The 15,299-nt window shown below is 49.0% G+C and overlaps 1 long non-coding RNA gene across 1 annotated transcript in view; it reads right to left on the bottom strand.

Annotated features, from left to right (window-relative positions):
- The window catches only part of LOC144099978 (uncharacterized), a 50,914-nt gene extending 41,393 nt beyond the window's left edge, over positions 1-9,521 (bottom strand). Inside the window, exons 1-2 of the long non-coding RNA XR_013307482.1 lie at positions 9,392-9,521; positions 5,381-5,517 (exon numbers count right to left, since the gene is read on the bottom strand). This is a non-coding gene — a long non-coding RNA (uncharacterized LOC144099978). The remainder of the gene's footprint in view (positions 1-5,380; positions 5,518-9,391) is intronic.
- Positions 9,522-15,299: the final 5,778 nt, after the last annotated feature.

Genomic DNA, 15,299 nt, shown 5'->3' with positions numbered 1-15,299 from the left:
GTCTGGGGGCGTCTGAAGAGGATCTGTTGGGAGTGCGTAAGAGAGGGGTGGGGAGGAGGGTAAGTCTGACGGTCCAAACGGGGTATTTGCGTGAGCTCCGCAAAGGTGTGCGCCCGCTCCCTCGAGAATCCTGGATCGAGACTGTCCTGAGCCCGGCAAATCAAACCTCGGGCCAATTTATTGGCAGCCTCGTTTCCAGGGTTCCCAGAGTGAGCCGGCTACACTACTATTCACCTGAAGTCGGTGATCACGGAGTTCTTTTCGATGCACTGGTGATGAGTTTGAATAAAGTGGCGCGAAAATTGTTTAAGGTAATTTTTTAAGGAAAAATGTTCGTTTAGCGGCCGGGACAATATCAACATAGCCGGAAAGAAGATGGAATCAATTTTTACTGCGAAAAATAAAATTGTATTGTGTTCGTCCCAGCGTCGGTTGGATGCAACCTAGCTGATACTCGCAATGGCAGTTTTTTTCATGTACGGTATATCTCATAAGCGTTTACTTAACTTTATAATTAGTGGACATTGCGTATCGTTATAAAATGCTCGTTGTTAGCAAACATCTTATTTTCCGCTCGTTGTTATCCTTGCTAAAATTTTATTTGAAATTACTTAGGCACCCTGCAGCTGATTTTTTTTTTTTTGCTTTCTGCTCCTGTGTGGTAAGTAAGCGGAGAAACTTATTGGGACGCGCTTTCAGCTTAAAACGCAGCACTTAAACCCAACGTATACTCAGCCAGTAACTTTCCTTCGTTCGTTCGCGCTGCCTGTCCTCCGACATTGTAAAGTTCACTGAAAACGAACGAAATAGAGACAGGCGCGCAGAGCGGTCATTGTGCACTGAAAATTTTTCACGTGGAAACAGCGAGAACATCTCGGGGAAAAAAATTCAAATACCGCACAAAATCAGGCGCTGCCTACTGCTTGGCGACGTGACGCAGGCAAAGACCTTTTTAGTGCAGTGTCAGGACGTCCGTAAACAACGTTCTGCCGCGGACCCGCCGAATGATGCGCATATACTGTGGAATCGTCGGGCTCGCGAGCATTGTTCTGTCAGCTACGGGGTCTCCGTACTGAATTCGGAGCACGGTGAAAGCGCCGGGGCAGACGTATATAGCCGCCTCCTCATCGACAATAAGCGGAGTCTATGCGACCATTAAAAACGAAGCGATTGAAATAATAAAAAAGAAAAAAAATCACGCGCTCGCGGCAGTGTTTTGTTCGTTGATTTCGCTGTGAAACAGACGCGTGTTTTTCTCTGCGGGCTGCAAAGCACCTGCTGGTTTAGGGGCAGGTTTAGAAGCGAGCTCGAACTACTGGGAAGGTCGCCTGTCGTTCAACCTTGAGAGTCATAGAGAAACGAAATTACTATAGCGCCGTCGAGTCGAAGCGGGAAACAACAACAAAAACTCTCGCACACAGTCGCTGGTCTATAAGCTACGATGCAAAGCAAGTTAGTAAGCACCTTGTTGTTAAGGCTTTTAGGGGGCGTTTAACTGTGCAGTCGCGACTGACACTTAAACAAAAGTTTCTTAATAAGCGCGTTTTCTCGAAGACGCGCTTATACGAAACTGTCATAACAGGCGCCGTTCTGACATTGCTATATTAAGACGTTTGAATAGTTACGTAGATGGTTTTCGCTGTCATTGGTAGGCTTGTGCGAAGTATACTCAGTTAGTGTGTGCTAATTCGTCTGTGCAGAAAATTGAAAATTGGTTTTTGACGAATGGAAATGAAGCAGCAACTTCCTCACATATCTCGTTGGACACCTGAACCGCGCCGTAAGGGAAGGGATAGAGGAGGGAGTGAAAGAAGAAAGGAAGAAAGAGGTGCCGTAGTGGAGGGATCCGGAATTATTTCGACCATCACCTGGGGATGCTTAACGTGCACTGACATCGCCCAGCACACGGACGCTTTTTGCGTTTCGCCTCCAACGAAACGCGGTCGGGTTCGAACCCGGGTACTCCAGCTCAGTAGCTAGACGAGCGCTTCTTTCACTTGAAGACAACTTCAAATGTAAAAATTATGCGTACGATCAACGTAATTGATCTGCCAGAATGCAGTAAAAATGAAATCCAGGGTTCGACGGAAACCCGTCTGGTCGGGTATGTTCATGGCGGAAAATCTTCAAGCGCCGACCAATCGTTAAAATGATGACGTTTCGGCCCCGGCTTACGGGGGACTTGTTCACTGTGAACAAGGCCCCCGTAAGCCGGGGCCGAAACGTCATCATTTTAACGATTGGTCGGCGCTTGAAGATTTTCCGCCAGAATGCAGTAGCATGCAAATTCTGGCTCAAGCGCTCCTTGCTCGGTGCGACCCTATTGCTTTTCATTGCGCTTTTTCTGCACATTGAGTTTGGAAGTGGATGGCGGTTTAGAAGACGACGACATCCAAAGCTCAGCGCAACACACTGGCAGTTAAACATGCGGGATTCCGAATAAAAAAATTTGGTAAATTGGTTTTATGGGGAAAGGGAATGGCGCATTATCTGTCTCATATATCTTTGGACACCTGAACTGAGCCGTAAGGGAAGGGATAAAGGAGGGAGTGAAAGAAGGAAGAAGAGGTGCCGTAGTGGAGGCTCCGGAATAATTTCGACCACCTGGGGATCTTTAACGTGCACTGACATCGCACAGCACACGGGCGACTTAGCGTTTTTCCTCCATAAGAGCGCAGCCACCGAATGAAAAAAATGAGTAGTAAGTAGTTTTATTAAAATAATAATAAAAAGGAAGGAAAACATTTTTGTTAGCCCCGGCATCTGCCATCCATACTGAAGCACCTGAGCTGGGGCAGAGGAAATAAAGGATGGCAGAGTGGAGAAAGTAAATGAAAGAGGTGAGGGGACAGGAAGAGAGGAAAGGGGGAGAGATAACGTACACAAACTATTTACACAATAAGAAATGTGTCCAGGTTGTGCGCGTGATTAGTTCATGATGGAGCAAATGAAAAAATGAAGATTGGTTTTTGAGAAAAGGAAATGGCGCTAAGTGTTTCTCTTCGTGTTGGACACCTCAACCACGCCGTGAGGGAAGTGAGTGAGTGAACGAGCGAGCAAAAAAAAAAGTTGGGCTGAGGGTTAGCTAAAGTGTTAAGCCTGGATATTTCGAAGCGAAAAGCGTTTAGCAAGGCGAGCCTCTCGTGATTCTGGCATTTCAGCCGCTTGTCTAGCCTTGCACTTTTCATATCTTCGCTGCTTTTGAGCCAACTCCCACGCTACCACTTCTCCTTCCATGGCGAAAGGTCAGACGACGGAGGCAGCGCGCGGCGGCGACGACGGCTGCGGCAGCAGCGGCCACCTGCGCTCCGCGTGACGTCACTCGGTTTCGCGCATGCGCAGCTGTGGCAAATCTGTAGCGTGGGTCACGCGAAGCCCGGTGTTGACGAGCCTAGTGAAGCTTTTCGCTTCAAAAATGTATTGGAAGAAAGACTATGGTGTGGTGGTCCAGACCATGGAGGTCTCGGATCGCACAGGCCTATTCGAAGGCCTTGACTTGAGAGTGTCGGCCGTCACTGGCCTTTACTGAAAGACATGCGTCAGGGGAGGGAGCAGTCATGAGATCTTGGGGAGGGGGATGCGCTTTACAGTCTCAGATTTTGTGGTCGAAAGTAGCTTTTTCGCTGCAGATGTGGCAGTGAGGAAAATAAGGAAGAAATGTGAAAGTGAAACAAGAAAGAGAAAGGGGTGCTGCAGTGGAAGGCTCTGAAATATTTTGGACCACCTGGAGATCTTTATCGCGCACTGACATCGCACAACACACGGGCGCCTTAGCGTTTCGACTCCATCGAAACGCGGCCGCTGCGGTCGGGTTCGAGCCCGCGAACTCCGGATCAGTAGCCTAGCGCCGTAACCACTAGCCACCACGGCGAGTTCCGTAATTTCATAAATTCGCTTTACAGTTCGAAAAGTGTTGGCTCTGGGCCTGCACTGGGGGAGAGCCTTTGAACACCCGACGATACGTGCGGGCGGAATGAGCGTCACAGCAGCGCAAGGAGATGATACCCAAGCGCGTCAGCTACAGAACGAGTGTTTGTCCACCGGCTGCGAGCATGAACAAAAAACGACGCCACAGTGTTTATCGAAGATGGCCTCGATTTGTTTCGCGCACCGACAAAGACGGTGCACGTGTGATAAGCGCAGCGGGACTTTTATCTGTCGGTGCAGTGCCATCTCTTATCTAGGGCCATTTCGCTGTGATGTCGTACGCGCACTGCAGCCTTTGGAGACAAGCATGAGACTCGAGAACTACTAACACTGCATAAGAAAAGGACAAGCTTGTGGGCATAAGCGTGCACCGGTCATTGCGTATTGGCGCGTCTACTTATTAAGTCACGGAGAGAAAGGGAGAGAATATTTCATTTATTAATACGAAAGCATTACTAGCCTATGTCTAGTGTTTCGTGTCCGCAAAATTGACCGCCAGATTGCGTCGTTCTGTAAAGATAAATGTGCAAAAGTTTGATTGTGTTAGATAGTGTGTGATGAGGTCTTGCTATGCGAGAAATTTGGTTGACGAGTTGTAATTAGTTAATTAGACATGCAAATTACACTTAGACGCCACAATAGCCACGGACGCCGACATAACATTTGGACATAACAACAGACATGGACGTCGACATAACACCTGGACGTAACCCGATGACGTCATGGAACGCGTACTGGCGCCGTGGAGAAATCCCGCGTTCTAGAAAGTTTCATGACATCACATTCGCTGACGTCACTGTATGTCTATACATAGAAGCAACGGAATGCTTTCATATTTCTCCAGTGCGGGTTGCCTCAGTGATCTCGAATTCTTTTTTAATATTACTTTATTTATTGTTGCCTTAACGGGACACCGAGGACAAATGCAAATTCCCCTGCGTCGACAGGGTGACGCGTTGTAATCATAACGCAGTCACCAGGAAACTAAATGCAGGTGTCAGCAGCCGATCGCGCAGATAAAATGTGCGCGTCCACTCCGAATTTTTGTCGCGGATCCAAGAGGCTACGCTGCACCGCCGTTCATTTCAAAATGGTGGCAACCCGTCCTCTCTGTAAGGGCGTCGAGTTTGAATCAACTGGCGGAGTGATTTTTAAAAATTAATTTTGTCGACGATAAATGCGTCTTTTGCTGCCCAACAGACGTCGCAATGGCCTAAAAGAGCAAGAGAAGGATTTTTACTCAGAATGTTAATTGGATGGAGTTATCCTCAGTACCCCTTTAGAGACCCGAAAACAGCACGTAAGGGGGATTCAAGAACAATGCTTATCTGTATACCTTGTTGATCTGATTTCACCTAATGGCGGAAGATCGATCTTGGCAATTCGAAATTTTGCCTAAGGAAGGGCCCACTCCGCAGCCATCAAAATATTACAAAAAATCTCCAATACCCACCAGTTGACATTGATCTGGGTCCTCGCCCATTCGGCCCATCCTGGAAACGAGGCGGCGCACCAATTTTCTCGAGGATTCGTAGTTAACCGGGAGGTGCGCTACCCCGAGCTCAGGTCGGCCAAGGAGCGAGTGACGACCTACGAAGAAATTACTACCCATTTCAAGAAAGAGACAAATCTTCCCAGAACCACATAGATCTCTAAGAAAAACACAACAAGTCATCTGGCGGCAGCTCCAAACGGACATTTTCTTTAATCCGTACATGTACTCTATATGGTTCCCAGAGCAGTTTAGCCCCGTTTATTCTCTCTGTGAACACCATAAGGCAGACGCACCACACATCCTATACTCATGTAATCAAGACAAGCCGTCGAACAGTCTGCAGCTCTCTACCCAGTCGCAGTGGGAGGCCGCGCTGCTCAGCTCGGACCCGGAGGTTCAACTCCGAGTCACGGAGTGGGCCGAAGAGGTCGCCGAGCGACATCGTCGGTCGGCCACCTGATGTCCGGCCTAGAAGAGGAGCCCACTGCGGGGAGGGGAACGTCACCACCACCCGCGCCTAAGACCTCTTCTTTAATAAAGCTTACCTCCTCCTCCTCCTCAGTCTTGGCAGGAGAGCTCCAGGCCAAACGTCATTTCGGTCAGCACGAGGAGGAATCAAAGGCCCATTTCCGCACACGCATTTTACTACCGAGGAGTTCGATCATCAAGCCAGGGAAAACTTGTACCCAGTGGAAAAACGGTGGCACTGGAGCACGTATACCGCGCACTAACCAGTTGCGGGAACCACAGCTGCGGTACAAAAAAAGTTGGGGGAGACACTCGAGCTCCGTCTTAAGGGTATGAATGGGTTAATTTCCATATACATGCAGAAGGTCATTCTCTACTTCACATTCATCGGTCCCTGGGAGTCCTCATACCCCTCCTGGCACAGGTGCTCCCGACGGTGGGCATTGATTGCAAAACATTTCATTCGTCGAAAAGAGCTTGGTGCTACGAGGTCGCGTTAAGTGGTCAAGAGTACATAAAGCTCTCGACGGTGGGCAGTTTGCTCGCTATCCAGTGGGGAGGTTGTGGCCCACCTGCCTCCTATGTTGCTCTCTGGGCAGCACCTGCCTGAGCCATGTCTGTGATTTTTCGCTCACAACATCGCGACACCGGATTTTCTGCGTAACGGGCCTTTAACGATGTCGCGTTAAAAACGGTGAGAGAAAACGTCGCACTCATCGCCATCAATTTCTCCGGCGTCGTCGTCGTCATTGAAGTCGATTCCATTGAAGGAGAAAAAGGCCTGACGCAATAGCCCCGAGTGGTTTCGGTTAAGTGCCAGCCGCGACCACGACTTCAGCCATCTTAATCTCTCAGTGTCTTAAGCTTAATGCGAACCCCTATCTTAATCTCTTAGGCTATTTTAATCTCATCACTGCGCCTATCCCTCATTCGCCCCGAAATTTGTTTCCTGGGGTCCCCTCTGACACCCTAAAGGACCACTGATTGTTAGTAGTGCTTATTACATATCCTGTACATGTCCATTCAGAATTTTCTAGCACAGAATTAAACACACAAATCATTTTCCGCCTTCCCAAGGTGTGTGTTACTTTTTAGATCGCATTTTGAGTGGAGTAGGTCCTAAATAATAATAATAATACTAATTGGTTTTTGGGGAAAGGAAATGGCGCAGTATCTGTCTCATATATCGCTGGACACCTGAACCGCGCCGTAAGGGAAGGGATAAAGGAGGGAGTGAAAGAAAGGAAGAATGAGGTCCCGTAGTGGAGGGCTCCGGAATAATTTCGACCACCTGGGGATCTTTAACGTGCACTGACATCGCACAGCACACGGGCGCCTTGGCGTTTTTCCTCCATAAAAACGCAGCCGCCGCGGTCGGGTTCGAACCCGGGAACTCCGGATCAGTAGTCGAGCGCCCTAACCACTGAGCCACCGCGGCGGGTAGGTCACGGTTTAAAATTTGTGACGAGTCGGGAGGCGAAAGGGTGCTGCATCATCGTGGAGAGAACAGAATTACGCTTTATTCGTCCAGCAACCCTAGACTCTTTCTCTCGCATGCGCACTATTCCTTTCTCTTGCTCACCTCCTCCTCACGCAGTTTTATGTTACTCTAGATATTTTTGTTTTCAATTGCGCCAACACCGCGTGTTTGCAGTCGCTAAAATGCATCGAAAAAATGTACGTTTCGCTCGTGTTTTTGCGATCTGTGGTCTCTCCGAGAAGCGGCCAGCCCAAACGCGTGCCACGCACTCAGAACGACCAGACTTCAAGAATGTAACGTGACGCTCCCTCTCGAGTTTTCTTTCCTCGGTGAAATTGGTTCTCTGATATGTCATGCCTAGATTACAAATCTGGCGGCGTGCAAACATATTGTCTACATACGTGAGCGCTTCAAACTACATGGTGCTTGCTTCTTACCAAGGGTGATGGGACGGGGTGTGTTTACAAGCGAGGCAGAGTAAGGCTCACATTTCTGTTGGCATTCGAGCCGCCGCTGACGCGGCTCTGACGCTCCGAGCGATCACGTTGCCACAGCGCACCGTCATACCCCTCACGTCCCTACGGGAAGCCTTGACTAAACAAGACCTTGGCGACACTCGTGACCGCCGGGGCCGGGGTGGATTGAAACAGACCTCTTTACCCGTACTGCTCTGCCGCTGCTTGGTGCTCTTCAGTCATGCTGCAGCTTGCGAAACTCCCGCTCAATACTCGGCTATGCCCACGAACGTGTTTTCTGCAGCTCGCGCGTGTATTGCGCTTAGCGAATGGCTATTGTCAGGCGTGTTTAGCCAAAGTGTTGGCTATCAACGCCGCACAGCAGCAACCCTTAGAAAAAATTTCCTTAGCTAATCTTAGACTGTCCATGGAGTTCTGTCTTTGAAGTCTACAGGCTATATAAGTCTATAGACTATAGATGTCAATGCACGTCTATAGACATGCACTGACATCGCACAGTACACGGGCGCCTTAGCGTTTCCCCTCCATCGAAACGCAGCCGCCGCGGTCGGGTTCCAACGCGGGTACTCCGGATCAGTAGCCGAGCGCCCTAACCACTGAGCCACCGCGGCGGGTAAACGCGGTTGTTTTGTTTTTACGCGAAGCGTTAAACACCTCTCGGCGAAAAAGAGCGAGCGACGGGCCTAAAAAGCACGGGACACCCCCGTGCAGTCATGAAGTTGCGCTTCAAATTTAATTAAATGAGCTCAATGAAAATGAAAGACTGCTCCAGAACTGAAGAATTTATGAGCAGTGGGAGAGAGAGGTAACAACCTCTCAGACAGCTCATTTTCCCTCCTTTTCTTCCACACTTTGTTTGAAAAATTGAAGACTATGTTGTCACGAAGTGGTGACTGCAGTCCGGATAGCAGAAAGGCTGAGAAAACGGTGTCTAAACAAAACTCCTTACTTGGGCTGATTTGCGCCCACATCACTCGGCGGCGGAGTAGCAGCAAGCCCGCTCGGCGGTCGTCGAACAGATTGCGCGCCGCTGTCGGCCGTGCTCAATTTAAAGCCGATAGCGAACTTCCGAAAAGCGGCGTGCAAAGTTATTACAACATTCTGGAGCAACGTGGAATCGGCTCCGCCTGTATGCGATCAATCGAGATCAATCTGGTCGCGTCTTGCTTCGCAAACAATGAGATAAATCGGCGTGGCGGCAGCTTTGAAGAATGAACAAGCACTGCAAATATTCACGGCAATATATGTGTAAAAAAATCCTACAGCCTCAAAAAATCTTGTAGCAGTGCACAAATATTTAAAGAATACAGAAGATAAAAGTGTGTGATAATCATAATTATGATAAAAACTGTGAATGCAGAGGGGCTGCCGATGGTAACCGCGATGACAGTAATAGTTCTGACGGCGCTAATGGCTATGACGGTGAAAGTTATGTGAACCACGGTTATAGTAATGGTGACAGTAATAGCGGCGATGGTTACGACGTTTTTGGTGTTACTGATGGTTGGGCGCCCGGCGTTCGTGGCCTTCAGCTGGCCTACTTACTTCCATTGCGCTCGGTTGCCCGTCCCTGCTGCAAGCCAAGGCGGAAACGAGCCAGCGAAATCCTTCGCGCCGACAGCGCCGCTCCAGAACCCGAGTCTGGCGCATCGCTCACGCTGCTATCTTAACAGCGATGTATACACTGCAGAGTATACGGCCTGTGTTGGTACACAGATTGCATCTAAAGTGCTATATCAGTGGGAAACCTCGTATCTCTGTTTTTCGTGGTATAACAGCCTTGTCGCTAAACGATGCAGCATGTCATGCATGCAAGGCGAAGCGAACGCGTAAAAACTGCAATCTGCCGCACAGACTACGGTATAGCAGATGATGTAAAATAACTACCCGCAACTTCCAAATTATTGCAATCGATTAACATGTGTTCTTTTTCAATTAAGCTTCACAGAAATCAAAGTAGCGTCCAAATTTTCACGCACCGGTTTTTTTCCCCATTAATTTCTGTTTACTAGCAGTAGCCACAGTATAGTTCACATCAATGATAATGTTCGCGCGTGCGCCAATACATATTGCTGCAACTGCTTTGACACAGGTCAACGCTTTCATTTTGCATGAAATCTAAGGTTTGACGAAATCTCGTCTGGTCGGCCAGTGCATTCAATTGTCGAAAGGAAGGAATAACGCCGACCAAAAAAATGTTCACTGAACTGAACGCCCAAAGCACGAAGCTTAAGTGCGTCGCAGTAATGGCCCTAGGCATCTTGCGTACGTAGGCGGGAGATTACCGTCATTGCGATTTAGGGCCTTGTGTGGATCATCAAGGACTCCAGATATCGGCGTGACAGCCGGTTCTTTTATCTTCCGATAATCGCTGCTAATTCCCAGGCGATCCTGTGTGTCGTTGTTTCCACGTGTTCCGCTAGCGCGTTCGAAGCAATCTTCTTGTTTGTCAAGCCATTCTTGTGCTCCCTCAAACGTCTTTCGAAGCGTCCGCTTTCGCCAGTGTAACAGTCGTCGCAGTCAGCGCGGGAAATTTTACAGACTACGCTAGGAATTTTTTCTTTCTTTAGTTGGTCCTTTACGGGCACCAGCTCGTGTCTCAGTTCGCAAGCTGGAGCGTGAGCGACATGCACACCGAAAGTGCGCAGAACACGAGCCAGGCCCTTATAGAAACAGTTTCTATACACTCTATAGACTTCTTATAGACTCTATTGCCTTCTTATAGATATTTCTTTTGGTCTACTCATAGTCTATAGAAAGACTATAGAAAAAAGTCTACTAAATGTGCATGGCCATAAATCTATATACTATCTATAGATTTGTATTGCCTATAGGCTGTTCTCTTGGGTTCGTCTATAAAGAGTCTCGTAGACTTCATAGACAGAAGTCTAAGGACAGTCTATAGACTGTCTAAAGAAGTTTTTGTAAGAGGAGACTCGCTCACGCCTGGCACAGATGGGCTCGAAGCTGGTGCTCGGCACGGGGGACCACCCGGTGGCGATGGGCGTGATGATCGTTGTAGAGCGGAATCCACGAAATGTTTAAGGTAGCCGCACTCGCAGAGTTCTCGGCACAGAGGCTCGATCATCAGGCTTTGAGCAAATATTTTTGACGCGTCTAACGAGGGAGGTCACGACAGAACGTCTGTGGCACACCGGATGAACAGAATTAAAATGTAGGTATTGGTCTGCGTGCGTTTCTTGTGTGTAAGAATTTTGCATATTTCAACGCAAACTCTTCCGGTGCAACACACGTCGCAAAAACACGGGAGCGGAGTCAGCAGCGGACGAAGAAGAGTGCGTCGCATGCATGCGTTTCAAGGTCCAGCCCTTTCCGTCTCTTTCCTCTTTCCATAAACAAAATTCTAAGGACGATTGCGGTGATCCAAAATGCGAAATTTGAGCGCAGCCCTGTCGTTGTCTCATGATCTGTAGGCTCATTGTTTTGCCCTGCTGGGTCGTCGGCACATCTGGCGACGATATTAGTTCGATAGCAGTATTAGCAGCAGAAGAAGACGATGTGCAGTGCACAGCGCGAGTGTGTGTTCCAGTTGAACACGAGGCGTGATCGTATGCTGCGAAAGCACAGTGCTCTCGTGCAGTGGCCAGCGAAGATGATCTGTTCGCGGCGCCGCGCGTTCAAATTTTAGTCTCTGCTTAGTTTATTTTTATTTATTTGCGGTCTGGCTCGGTTACACCGACGGCGGCGACACGGCTCAGCCGACGAATGGGCGTTAAAGAGGTGCGTTCCAATAACGCAGCGAGCTGCTCTTTGTCACTCGACCGGCAGGTCACATCAAAACTCAACTTGAGCGGACTGCGCCTTTCGGAAAAATCGACTCAACTCGAAGTCATGCAGAGTCGGGCGAAGTAATGTGTTGGTGAGATTAGTTCATAGAATAAGCTTAATTGGCCTAAAATTATCTGTGTTGCCTGGAAACTAGAGAGGATGAAACTGTTCATAGAACATGTGTCATCATCCTGATCTGCCCGACAACGCCCACTGCAGGCCAAGGGCCCCTCCCATATCTCTTCGATTAACCCTGTCCTGTACGTGCCAGCTGCAGCCACCACCTCGCAAACTTTTTAATCTCATCCTCCCTCCTAACTTTCTGCCGTCCCCTATAGTTCGCTTGCCTTCTCTTGGAATCCACTCCGTTACCCTTAAGGACCATCGGTTAGTTCTCGACGCAGAAGCGGCCCCGTGCTGTATGACTGGATGAGAAAATCACGAAGGCATCGAGGGGAGACTGATGGATTGACGCCGGCGGCGACAGCTTTCCTGTCACCGGTGCTCGGAAGAGAACTGACGGCGACGTGATGGAAGAGGACAGGCGATCCAAAGACCTTTCAATGGAGGCTGAAGAAACACATCTTCCAACAACCACGGCAGCGTACCCGGGCGACAACGATCACATGTGAAGTGATGGGCACGCACAACTCGTGCACGTACACGAAATAAACACGAAGGAAAGAAAACAGCTATACTCTGAGGTGTTCACTGTTGCATTGCCATGCTTCGCGTGAACTTATTTTCTTTGAATGGACCCTTGTAACTAAACACCCTGCTTACTGCCTTGAGCTTGCGACTGATCACAACGGCATACATTTATTATGTGCCTGGCTATACTATGCATACGTTTTGCAACTGTACATGCATTTACAAACTACGAGAGAAATCGCGACAGATACGAAATAAATCGACATTTCGTTCAGTACGCTCAAGGTGGCGACTCATACTTCAATTGGATAGACTGCAGGCATGGAAGCTTTCGTTAGGGTTTTTACAAAACTAAAATCCTCGAAAGGTTCACCGACATTAGGGGAGGCCCTCGTACGAGGGACTTTGGGGCTGTTGTAAACAAATGAAACTCAGTATCACAGTCTGGATCCGTACGACACATAAGGACCATTTATAGTGGGACAAGTTGGTGCGAGATCATGTTAACTCTAAGCGAAGAAAGAGCATGCATACGATACGCCCAGTATATTCGTCATTCTCTTAACATGGCTCGTTTTTAAAAGGGCCATCGTTACGAGTGCCGCAGTGGCCAGCCCTCATCTATAAGAGTTCACGGGCGGCCTTCCATCAGCGTTGCCGTCGCTACGTAAGCAGTGACGTCGCAGCCAGGGCGTCCGGCGGGGAATCCCCCGGTTTCCATTACCGCGCCACCCAAACAAGGCGGGGCGCACCACCCAAACAAGACAGCTGCAAAATAATAAATGGAGGCGGTGGGTCTCCGGCTGCCCCGCGGGTTGCGCCAGAGGGAGCAATCGCTTCCGTTCGTGCAGCGGACGCAGCGCTTCCGGTGGCGCGGTCCCGATCACGTGGCTGCTTGTTTACCTGCCGGAATGTGCGTGTTTGGGTTCTCTTTTCTGTTATATTGCTTCTAATGTGGCAGCAAACTGGTCTGACGACCTTGAAGACGCGGCGAGGAGAGCAGTGCAGAGAGAAGCGAGGCTGAGGAAACGCAGCGGTAAATTTCCGTTACGGGCCAGACACTGTGATTCAGCGGTCACGCGTTCAGCTGCCCCTTCCTAGACGCATTTCAGCCTATGGGTATACCGTATAGGAACGAAACGGCGCAACTAAAACGAAGGACCAGAAAAAGAGATACACGGACACGCGCAGACGTAGAACTGACTGATTTAATCAGAAAACCACAAATAAATAACCTCTAATATCTACGTCACAGTCTCACGTCATCATCACAAACTTACTAACCTAAAAAGAAGGAAAGGAAAATAACAGTTGCTGAATTGTAACCACCTACAGGCTCACACGTTGTTCCAACAGCCATACCTCGCGCTTAGACAAGGCCATCGAAGCGCTGCTCACACACGAGTCAACTTCTGTGAAGGTATGATAAGCCTCTACTATACTTCCCGTACTAGTTGCTCTTTGCGACGGTACAGCACAACAGAGTTGTCAAAGTACAGAGTGCACAGGCAGGATTTGCAGTGTGCAACCAACTTTGACGAACAAAAGCCTCGCAAGGAATTAGCGTGTTCCAACAGGCGTTCATCGAGGCACCTGCCTGTCTGGCCCACGTAGAAAATGCCACACGAGAACGGAATCCTGTACACCACTCCAACTCCGCGCTGCACAAATGGAGTGCCGTGACGAACTCCACATCCTTCTGTGGCGTCACCATTTTCTTTCTTGCGTTTCACTGACGCCGGAACCTTGCTCAATTTGTTTGGCGCAGAAAACAGTACCTTGTGTGAAGGGCCGCATACGGGAGGCCCCGGCATTGCTGAAAAGAACTAACCCGGCGACCAGTGCCCAAGACATTTTCCCTGCCTTCAAATTTATCGAACCAGACATGTCAGCGAAGACGTTGGCGGGGAATGCGGCGGGCGATGCAGAAGACAGACGCGCAAGGACAGCCAGACGGCTAAAGAGGAGAGGCTGCGCGCGGTGCCCTACGCAACCGCAGTCTTCCCTGCGGTTTTTGCGGTAAGGACGGAAGAAGTAAACAACAAGGAACAACGAAATGAAACGATAAATGCAGACGCACGCAGGAGATAGAGACTGGTGTTTATAGCCGTGCAGTTAAATGATAATGATAATTGTAAGAATAAAAATATTATTGAAAAAATTAAAAAATTAACAAGGTAGCCGTTTTTATTCCATTAAAAAATTAGCACGGCAGTGAAAACAGACTTGTGCTGTACACAAGTATGGTGGCTCCAAACGACAATAAGACTGGACTGCTCAAACAAAGGCCAAGCTGTTGTAGAGGTTTCTCTAAAAACCGTCTTCGCATCACGGTGTACCGGCGACAAAACAACAAAAAATGATCTATGGTTTTGTGCTCACCACAAAATACGCAGACGGGATTAAGCGCCAACCCAGGCCTGTGCAAATAAAAATTTAAGGGTGGGATCCGATATCGGAGCCTTGATAGAGATACCTCGATCTGCCGTGAAAGGCATGATTTCCTGCCCCACGAATACCTCAGGTGCAGGTAATCATCAGATCTTAAAAGAGATCCAGTTGTCATTCTTGAAAAATTTCGCCGCCGGAACCTCGCTGCTGTAATGTACGCTGTAGCTGGAACGATAGGTAGCACGGGGCCATTGAGGGACGCCTTTGCCAGGCAGTCCGCAACTTCATTGGCTGTCACATCGCTATGACCTGGCACCCATATCATGTGAACAAGGCTCAAATGCGGAGGGAGTAATGAATGGAAGGTGTTTAGGATTGGCGAATTTGCAGCCGAAGCAAGGGAGGAACACAAAGAAAGAGAGTCTGTAATTACAGCTACTGAAGAGAAAGCTGGCTCTAGTTTGCGAAGAGCAAGCACCACCGCCAGAAACTCCGCTTGGAAAATTGGGGTGTAGTCGGGAAGCCGCACAGAAAAAGACCAATCAAGAAGCGGGCAATATATTCCCGCCCCTGCCTTTTCATCACATTGGGAGGCGTCAGTAGCTATCGTTAAGCTAATAGG

This window comes from Amblyomma americanum, chromosome 8 (assembly GCF_052857255.1).
Source record: "Amblyomma americanum isolate KBUSLIRL-KWMA chromosome 8, ASM5285725v1, whole genome shotgun sequence".
In the NCBI taxonomy this organism is placed as follows: domain Eukaryota; kingdom Metazoa; phylum Arthropoda; class Arachnida; order Ixodida; family Ixodidae; genus Amblyomma; species Amblyomma americanum.
Note: the sequence above shows the minus strand (reverse complement) of the source record. Positions and strands in the feature narration are given on the sequence as shown.